The following is a 10,562-nucleotide window of genomic DNA, read 5'->3' as shown; positions in this document are numbered from 1 at the left end:
TTCATGTGGGTCTGAAAACATTAGGTACCCAAACACTTAACCTGAGTATATGGCGAGACAGATGAGTTGTCAGTGGTGTGGGTGAAACAGGGTCAGACGGTCTCTTTATATCCCGACACTCATTTCTGAGCACAGCATTTGAAGCATCTGCTGCAGCATGCAAGAAATTTGTGTATTGAATAAGTCTATAATGAAATTGGTGTGCGTTTCCAGCGTTGTCATGGCGTCTTTAGATATAACCTGCACTTTTACATGTAGAACAATTTCTGGGTCACACGAAGCCAAGCAGTGGAATACTAAATGTGATGTTCAAGATTTCACTATATATTTGGGATGTTCCTGTGGCTCCACCATCAGACTCAGCCCATGTGTGGTGGAAATAACACCATCAATGTTTTTTAGCATGAAGGAAAAGCTTTCTGTAAAAGATATCTCAGGAAATCTTGTTGGGTCCAATCAAAAAAAAAAAAAAAAATACACAATGTTTTTGTTTATAAGACCTTAGATCGCAACAGGACAACCTATTTAAGTAAAGGTTAACGTCAAATGAATGGGTTTTTAGCAGACATTTGTAGAAATCTGAGCCATGCTAAGGAGAACAGCTGTGCTGGAACAGGAAAACATCTAAAATATCCAGGAAAGCGGGCACTGAGGAGCAGGGTGAGGCACCACTGCTTTAAGCCATTTATCCCTCACTTGATCCTCTTCCTTCAACAGTTAACATACTGCTAGGAGTTTTCTTTGACAGTGCGGTATGTACAGGCACATCCTGGCTGCAGGCTTGGAAACTCTTTGAACTTCCTTCTAACCGGAGGCTATAACATGTATGTCCATTCCTCTATCTGTAAGGCCAACTCCAGGAGCAAGTGCAGTTCACAAATACCTTTGTGCAAGACACCTGACCCTAACAAGGATTTGTTGCTGCAGTCTCTGGTGAGTGTAGAGAGAATGTGTTGTGAAGCCACAGCAAGGGAAAGAAATGAAAGATGTGCAGAGCAGAGCAGCCGCACAGCATAAAGTGTTGCAGTGTCTTAGTTGAGTGCTTTCAGCATAATGTGGGCCTGCTAAGGTTGTAGCCTGGGCATGAGGCCAGACTCTATTTCTGTATTAAACCTTGATGACTAAGTGATATCAGTGTGCACAGACCCCATGTCATGAGTACGATGCCGCTTCTGCTGACTTGTTCCACAAAGAATCCCAGCACTCTGTCATAGTAAAAACAAACAAACAAACAATAAATAAAAACATTTAGGGAGCGTTAGGTAATACTTTTTAATGCTCACCTGCTTTCTTGCTGACTATTGATGTAACACTGTGGTCCAACCAATAACATAAAAAAACACCCAGCTTATTCTGATATTGCAAGACTTGTAGAGATGAAAAAGAGTCACAAAATCCATGTTCAATTAAATGAAATTACCAGGAAATCTTATGAAAGAAGGGGAGATCAGTTCATGCACTATGTTTGAGAAGGGATTGTTTTCCTTCATCAATGCCTAACTGAAAATGTCAGAGTTTCAGTCATTTTGTTTTTCCTTGCACATTTATTCCTTTTAGTCTGAAATTGCATTCATTTCAGATTCATTTTTCTAATTTCTACACAGCAAAACCTTCAAGTTATGTGTTCTGTGAGCCCAATTTCTTCTCATAGCATGTTATCACCCTGTCCACAGAACTGTCTCCACAATGTCATGTATTTATAAAACCTACACAGCAGACTGAGGAGAGTATATTGTCAAATTAAATGGCTATGCAACCTGAATCACAAGACTCCTGGAAAGTAGAAGACATACTTCGAGTGAAAACAGTAGAAACAGTAAATATTCAGAGGGTACAGCAATCCAAAAATCAAATATTTTTACAGGAGTGTCATTTCTGTTCTTATATTAATCCCAAAACAAATTTGTATCTACTATATTTACACGTTTTGGTGGCCATGGCCAGCTTTTATCACCTTCAGAGAATATTTGGCAACCAAAACTATTCTAAGTGTTCACTGAAGACATCCAGTACAACAAATCAGTTATAAGTGCTTTATGTCATGAAAACATAAAGGCATCAAACATATCACAATGTCAATTGTGAAAATCAGTAACAGACATTTCATTTTAAGTGCCATTTTTAAAAAATCATCAATACACATCAAATATGTTGAAAGATGTTCCATTTATTATGGTTCAAAAGCAACTCTAAACAGTTGGACTTTTAGTCTTGATTTAAAGGAAAATATATTCAAGAAAATATATCTGTGGATTGACATAACAAAGCTAAACTGCTTTTGAGTCTGTGGCTCATGTTCTATTTGTTCTCAATCTGACAGCATTCCATTCAAAAAATATCATGCCAACAATTCTATGTCGTGGGTGGAGGTTTACACAGAGCTGCATAATAATGAGCCAGAGTGACCAATCGTGACACATTTATCGTTATGAATATACATTTTCACTCTGCTAAAGAACCTGGCAATGGCATCTTTTTCCTCTAAATGGGTGATGTGGTGTTGTGCGATTCCAATGCTAATTACAACCATTGGCATGTGATTCCCCACCCATAATTCACTCCTGGGACAGAGAAATTAAAACAGCTGTTAATTGGTGGGAATTGACTATTCACAGACCCGTTTTTTTTTCTTTCTCAAAATGCACATGTCAAAAATTACTCTGATCTCCAGTTTGTGAACACCTTTGACTGGCAGAAATTAGAAAATTACATAATAAATGGTTCCAAGTACAACAGGCTCAAGAGATATTTGGATCTGCTGGGCAATCAGTATTATCTTGTATCTGATTATTCATCAGTGACTGTTCCACTCTTGCCAGTCGATCGTGCATTTGCAGTAATAGATGCTTTTAAAAAGGCTGATGAGATTAATTGTAGGGGAGGAAGATGTATTTGCTGGCAGCTGACCCAAAACGGTTAGGATGATAAGAGACCAATGCTTTTCTTCTCAAACCTCATAATACACAGTGAGTGGTTGAGGTGCAGTGTAGGAAGCTTTCTTTAATACAAGAGGTTATATTTCTTTATCTCTCTTTCAAACACACATGCAGAAAATAAAAAAGATTCTGGGCTTATGCCTGAAATGTCAGCACATTTAATTCCTACAGTAACAAGTTAAATTGGAACAGAATGATCTGTCATGTATTGCTTTTATCATGTAAAGCTCTGTGAGTTTTGCTACACAAATAAATCTCACTTGATGACATTGATAAGCTGGTCTATTTACTTCTAATATTTCAGGAAATTTAATACAAATTTCGATACAGTGTAACTGATTAATATTAATGTGATCATTACAATTACCGATCTTCAATAGAATAAAAGTAGCACCAAACATGTCAGGAGTCTAGCAAAGCTAAGTATGCATAAATATACCACACCCAATCTCCCAACACTGTTTCCATAATATGACAAAATACACTGTAGCATATTATTGCAGTTACTGGCATATGTTTTGCATTGTATAACTTTAACTCTTGTATAGTTCATGTATTATAAAGGATTAAAACATGGCCTTAACAGGTCATTAAATCTATAAAGCCAACAATTTACTAAATTAAGCACATGCTTTGATTGTCTTTTAATGATGTGTTTCCTCTCCAACTAATCTCAACATGTTATATCTGTTATACTAGGATGCTGTCCTTGGTAATACGTCTCATAAAATTTCTGCATTTTCTTTTATTTCAAGCTAACAGTTTTTTGCTTGCTTATACTCAGATTTTTTGTTTTGTTTTTGAACCTCTAAACCAAGGCTGATTTATAAAACAAACCCTCTTTAAAACAGAAAGAAATCAGACAGGATATGCCAAAAGTAATCTCAGTCAGCAAAGAGTTTTTGCTTCAAGGTGGTCCCTCACATCAGACTTAAAGTGTTTTACCTTTTTACCTCCTAATATTGTTGTTATGAATTTCAATAAATTGTTCTAGCTTGATGTTTAGAGACCTCAAGCTGAATTTAGACTCTTTGACTTAGTGAATAAATATTGATTTTAAAGAGCAATATTTTTTGACTGCTCTTGTGGTAATCTTAAATCTCCTCAAAATGTATTACAAAGAATACATCTTCAGCCACAATTAGATTTTTTCTTTAAGGACTATAAATTATTCAAAATCTTTTTTGCTTAAAACAAAGAAGCAGCATATCCAAAGACTTTCAGAAACATGGTCTGCTTGCGCACTACAACTGATTTCAAACGGCCATAATTTAGTCTCTATTGTCAAATTTCAGTCACAATGAGGCAATTTTTCTGCTGATGTGGTCACTATTTTGTGCTGAGTGCTTAAGCAGAAAGATATACATACATGCACAAACAAGGTTAAGAAGTCATTCTCTGATGTTAGACTTTTTTGCTTGCTACAAGCATGTTGTGCTTGCTATAAGTGAATAAGGATACATAATATTTCTGTTTTGAGAAAAAAATACATGCCAACTCATAAAGAATAAACATATCCATGATACTAAAAAAGTAATGTGGCACGTTATCTCACCCTCTACTTCAAGGTCACTTCTTTACATCAATTTCCATTCCCATGTCTGACTGCAATCTTGCTTTTTATGAGTCAAATGGTCTAACAAGTAGTTCAGTCTCGGTATAGTCATTTTAAATAGTAAAGAATCTTCAAATTGCTCCATTTCCCATTTGCCCAGCATCCTGAGGAACTATTTAGTGAAGCCAAAGGCCAATCAGGAATCCAAAAGCGCAGGGAATGGTTGGTCAGAAATCAATCGTTGCAGATCACCAGCTCATGACTGCTGCAGAAGGCTAAAAAAGCTTTCCATTCACACATTTATTTTGCTCTTTTGTCAAAGAAACTAAACTACTCTTAAGTATAAAAATTTAACTCTGAGATATACTGTATGTGAAAACTATTGAGATACCTCATTCTTTAAATCTAATTAATTTCTTTTAAGTTTACAAATGTCAATAAGAGCAGATAAATAAAAGAGGGTTGTTAATTTAGAAAAAAACAGTCATAGCTTTCTGTTTTTCTGCAGCTTTTAGAAGTACCTGACTCTTCAAGATCTCTCAAAAGAATTAGACTCAGTTCATATGTTGACATTTTACAATTTCTGACAGCAGAAAATGTATATCATTACAAAAAACTAAAACGAGTGACAATGAAGAGCTGTCGCTGCCTAATGTCACTAAGTGATTTCGCACTACAGTCACAACTAAAGGTCTTCCATTGTTGACAGTTTTGAAAAACATCTAGCAGTTCTTGTTCCACTTCAGTCTTCATAGTCATTTGTTATCTGAAAAGATGTATGAAATAATTTCATTATTTCTTTCATTATTTTCACTATTTCTTTAAATCCAGCGATGCAGAGATATCAGGGACATGTGTTCAGGAGAGGCGTGTGAGATACAGCCTCAAATGTGATCATACAAATAAACTAGAATAAAAAAAATCTTTTTACATGTCCATCTAGGTAGCTGTCATAATCAAAGTTAGAAATGCTGATAAGTTCCAAATACTTCTAAATATACTAATTTTGTTTGAGGGGTTTCTGTTTTTACTATCTATGTTTACCCCTATTTGTTCAGCTTGGTATTTATTTGGCCAAGTGTTGCACTGGTGTGGCAGTTGAGAAATGGCAGCTTACATTTTGGTTTATCGTCATCACCAGACTGTCATCAATGCTGTCTGTTTTCAACTGATACTGCATCATTTTATTTGCAGAGTTTTTTTGTTTTGTTTTTTCTTTTTGCCAAATACAAGTTACATACAATTGTCTTGTGAAGTGTCTTTGTCGTGACTTACTGATAAATAAAAATCAGAATTGAACTAAGCTGTTTGATCTTGGGTGGGCAAAGCTACAGCTGCCTGTTAGTGGTGCCAAGTCATAATGTTTTTACTAAAGAGTTTTCGGAGTCTTGTTTGGGTTCAGACAAACCTACTAAACAAAATTATAATAATTATCATTATGTCTTATAAAATATCTGAAAACTGAAACCACATGCTGTTTACAGGTGTAACAGACCAAAGCAAAGCCCACATAACTGCAGATGAAGTCTTAGTCACTGATGCAAGCCACCTTCCTTGAAAAAGCAAAGTTGTCCAAACTGTTGCTGTTTTATAGGACTGTATTGCAGTTTTTAGCTGTGGCACTAGGGGCGCGGCACTTAACTGAGCATTGTTTTGTTCAGACATAAAGATACTGTTGAGGAACCAGTGCACATCGGCAAAAGTTGTTTATAGGTAGTTTATGAGCTTTTTATGAAAGCGTGCGTCCATAAGACGGGTAAGTTACAGTCTGATTATGTTTAAGACGATAAGGTTTTATTACTTTAGATATTTTCTGTTAGCTCATTTTGCTCAGAAGAAGCTATGGCAAAGCAGAGCTAAGTTTTGCTTTAAAATGGTGACTTCTTTGTTTAGTTGCTCTCTTTTACTTTATTTAACTGAATCAGTGACTGAAACATAAAAGTGGAATAATGAGAAGAATGTTTTATTTCATTAACCAAATATAGTTTAGATTATAAGGGCCTTTGGGCCTAGTAATAAGGTTTAAAAGACAAGCGTAAATTTGTTATATAGCTTGAAAAATGATTATTGGTGTTTATGATGGATTGTAATTTAGAGTTTATTCTTTTTTGTAGAACCACACATATACCCACACCCATTCATCTGAACTAAAGTGTTTATCTGACTCTACCTGGGGGTCATCAAGGCACTTCACCAGTGCACACTCTGTGATCACCACCATCGCAATCCAAACCCTAGTCTTGCAATCTATATTGCAACACCTTCTGAGGTTTGTAACATTGTGTCTAACAAAACGGCGATTAAAGAAATTAAAATAATAATATTGATTCCCATACAACAATCTGTAACCATAAAGTGGCAAGGCCAGCTATCACTTTTTTTTCTCAATTCTCACACTGCGTGACATTTTTTCACATTTTTGCTTCAAACATGCCCCCGAGTGAAATAAACAGGTTTGTGTTCATCACCTTTTCAAACTATCTGCATCATGTTTTGTGTCTTTTGGTAAAACAGTTTGTTAGATTAATCTCTGGCTGTTTTGCCAATATGTTCACGTATATTTCTGGAGAAGAATGATTGTAATGATGTGCTCAGACTCTGACTCATAGCTCAGCATAGAATCAGTCATTCATATCTCACACAAATGGAACAGCATGGTGCCACATCTAGAATTGGCTACTGAACAAACTCTGCAGCAACCAGCTGAGACCGATCAAATGTACGTTGCCTTGGTTGTCTCCTTCAGATTGAGTTTGACTCTTAATCAGCAGTCATCAGACTTTGTTTAACCTTGAACCTGTTGTTGCAATTTCCTTTTGAATCACCACCCTAAGAAAGGGCTGTTAACTGTGACTATGTTAATGAGACTCAATGCTTCACAGTCCAAAAGTGTCCCTTTGGGTGAACTGATTTTGCATTTAACTGCGGCTGTCTTTGTTTTATGAAAGATGATGTGAGCAGGATTTAAGCATGATGAAATAAAAAGCGAAGAGATGACAGTTCACATAACAACCAGCAGATTCAAATAGACCAAGTGTATAGAGTCGCTGATGTAATCCCAAAGTTTGATTCTGGATTGCTTAATATTATGTTTTCTTTTATTTGCTAGGTTTTGCATGTTACTGATGCAAGTTCCTTCTGAAAGATGGAAAAATACCCACTCTGAATTTTTGGAGGTTAAAATATTTATTTTTTGTTCAGTTTATTCAACCATTTTTATTTATTCACCTTATTTGTCCTAGAGGTGTCACAACACCAAATTTTCAGATTTGATACTGATACAAATAAATATTACATGCAATTTTTGATAGCTCAGATTTTTTATTTTAGCTAACTAGAGCAAAACAAGTTAATTATAATATAAAAACGTTTCCTTAATTATGACATAACCAATTAGCAAGAGAAAATTCAGCTTATAATTTTAAGTGCTGCTTCCGTTTGCCAAAAAAAAGATGACAAGATAACAGTAAAACTTTTTAATAATCTTTAGCAGCAATTTTATTATAACTGGTTAAATTCAACATGCATATTTCCATTTGCCTGTTAATTTGTTGTTGATACAAATTGAGTTTATTTTATACTAAAATAAATTGTTTAAAAACAAACGTGGATATGGTGCATTGAAATATTTTTTACAGTAAACAAGGATCTGGAAGAAGTACAACAATTTAGGAATGAGAATATATTTTTACTATTGTATTATGATTATTATTGTATTTCCCTATGCTGGAGTGTATTTTTCGCCAATCTCAGACTTACAAAACTGATGCAGGCACATGTCTACACAGTGGAAATTAGTAGTATGTCTGACAGATGGTCGCAGACAACCTTGCATAAAATCCATTCAATGTTAAAGATTAATCACCCTCTGCAAACTCCTTAGTATATTTATATAGTCAATATAATTAGAACAGGTAATGAGATGTTCAGGAAGTGAAAAAGAGAGCCTTTTTATGACAATATACATGTGTTCCTTTTAACATCACAGACAAAAAGACAGACAGATGATGCACTCTGAATCTAAAATACCCCTAGTGTGACAAGCAGCACCATAAGGAATGAAACAAAACCACTCTTGTCATCCTTAGATGTGAAAGCCTTTTACGCTTCAGATTTTTTTTTTTTTTTTTTTGAGGTGTCAAACATGTCAGTTGCTCCTAATGTTCCTGCTGTTCCTATGATGTTTTTTTATTTGTTTTTCTTTTTTTTTCAGACCAACTTGTTTCATTTGCATAAGTTCCTGTGACTGCACGTTGCGGATTAACAGTGAGACGTTCCACATGCAAATACCTCACATGTTCAGGTCTAGATAAACTACCAGACCAATAATGATGGATGTTTGATATAAGAATGTTATGTTCTGGCCATATTATAGCCTAAATAATAATGAAAAGCCTGCCATTTTAACAGTTTTGCAGTCATTGACACCTTGTACAAAAAAGATAAGACACTTCTTAGGGTGCTTTATTGAAGCCCATTCAATGGTTTGGCAGTGGACTATATGACCAGCACTTAAAGATTATCTGCAGGTGTTATATAGAGATATCAAAGACAAAGGCTCCTTCTTCTGCATTCCCTGTCCCTTTAAAGAATGAAATAATGGCAGATGCTCCTTATCCTGAATAAGGAAAAAAATACATTAAACAGTTTAGATTCATTGCATGCATTAACACATTAATATTGATATTAATGTTGACATTAATGTGTTAATGTAGTTAAAGTAGTTAATGCAGTTAACACATTAATGGTAGTTAACAACTCAGTAGTTAACAACTGATTCTCTGTTAGTGGGAGGGGAAAAAAAATCAAGGTTTAGAGGCTGCTGCATCCTCTTGCCATGTGCAAGAGTACTGTTGCATTTAAAAGCTGGTCCTACAAGCCTTTTTTGAAACTACTAATTTTCACCTCATGAAAAACTGCTATTTTTTATTCCTTTGTAATTCAAAGTAGTACTAGCCCCCACAAATACACCACACTTGCTCTGACTCACACTGAGCTGGACCATAATCTGATGTGCTCAAAAGATGTAGGAAAGTGAAGCATGAGCCTACTACAGAAAAAAAAAATGATACCATCACTATGTGTAATAAATAATAGTGAAGAGACTATTGCTTGGTACTGACCCAACTTGGTTTCTGGCCACTGCTTCAGTGCCAATCATTATCTCTCAAACAAGTCAGTCAGTTGTCAAACATGTTGTTATTTTATTTTTATTTTTTTCACACACTTTTAATTTTTCTTTTGTTGTAAATCTGCCCTAAAGCAAGATGGAGCGGCATAAATATTTACAGAACATTGCACATTTTCTTATTAGATGTATCTCTAATAGGGCTATTGATATGAAATCAACACCAGATGTTGATTTCATACATAGATGCCATATCATTCCATAATATGGCATCTATGCATCTACTATCGATCGATCCATAATAGCAACCAGGCAGGATGTCTAACAGGGGAGTCAAAAGAATAATCAGTTGTTGTTCAACAGTCAAGGATCACTTGCGAGAAAAACCTAAATTTGTGCCTTCACTTTTTTCAAAGAACTACTGATTAATTTACTCAGTGCACCATCATCTGTATAATACTCCACACTGAAGGAAAACCATACTGCAAACCAACTGAAACCAGTTTGAAGTTTTCTGCAGGACAATTAGACGATGAAGACATCAGCCATTAAAATACTATAACAATAGGAGCTGGTAATTTGATTAAAATGTAACTCATTAAATGTGATTCCATACATAATGTTTGGGTATAGAGTAGTTTTGCGTATCAGCGCCAAAATGTCAGACTGTTAGCAATCATACAGCGTGTGCCACAGGCAGAAGAAGACTGAATGGGGAAATTTACCAGGATATATAAGCTGTTAATAGAGATATAGTTGCTGAGAGCACCACTGACATTTTCAGCACTAATGTTACCGACTATATTTTTTTGTTATTCCCCTACTCACATTTTTCACCTCTTCTGAGCACACTGCTATAAGTTCAGAACAGCTAATGCAGTAGCAAGTGGCTTTTGGCAGGCACATTACAAAAACAACGCTAAAAGCAGGTGTTTGTTATCGG

This window comes from Gambusia affinis, linkage group LG09 (assembly GCF_019740435.1).
Source record: "Gambusia affinis linkage group LG09, SWU_Gaff_1.0, whole genome shotgun sequence".
In the NCBI taxonomy this organism is placed as follows: Eukaryota; Metazoa; Chordata; class Actinopteri; order Cyprinodontiformes; family Poeciliidae; genus Gambusia; species Gambusia affinis.
Note: the sequence above shows the minus strand (reverse complement) of the source record.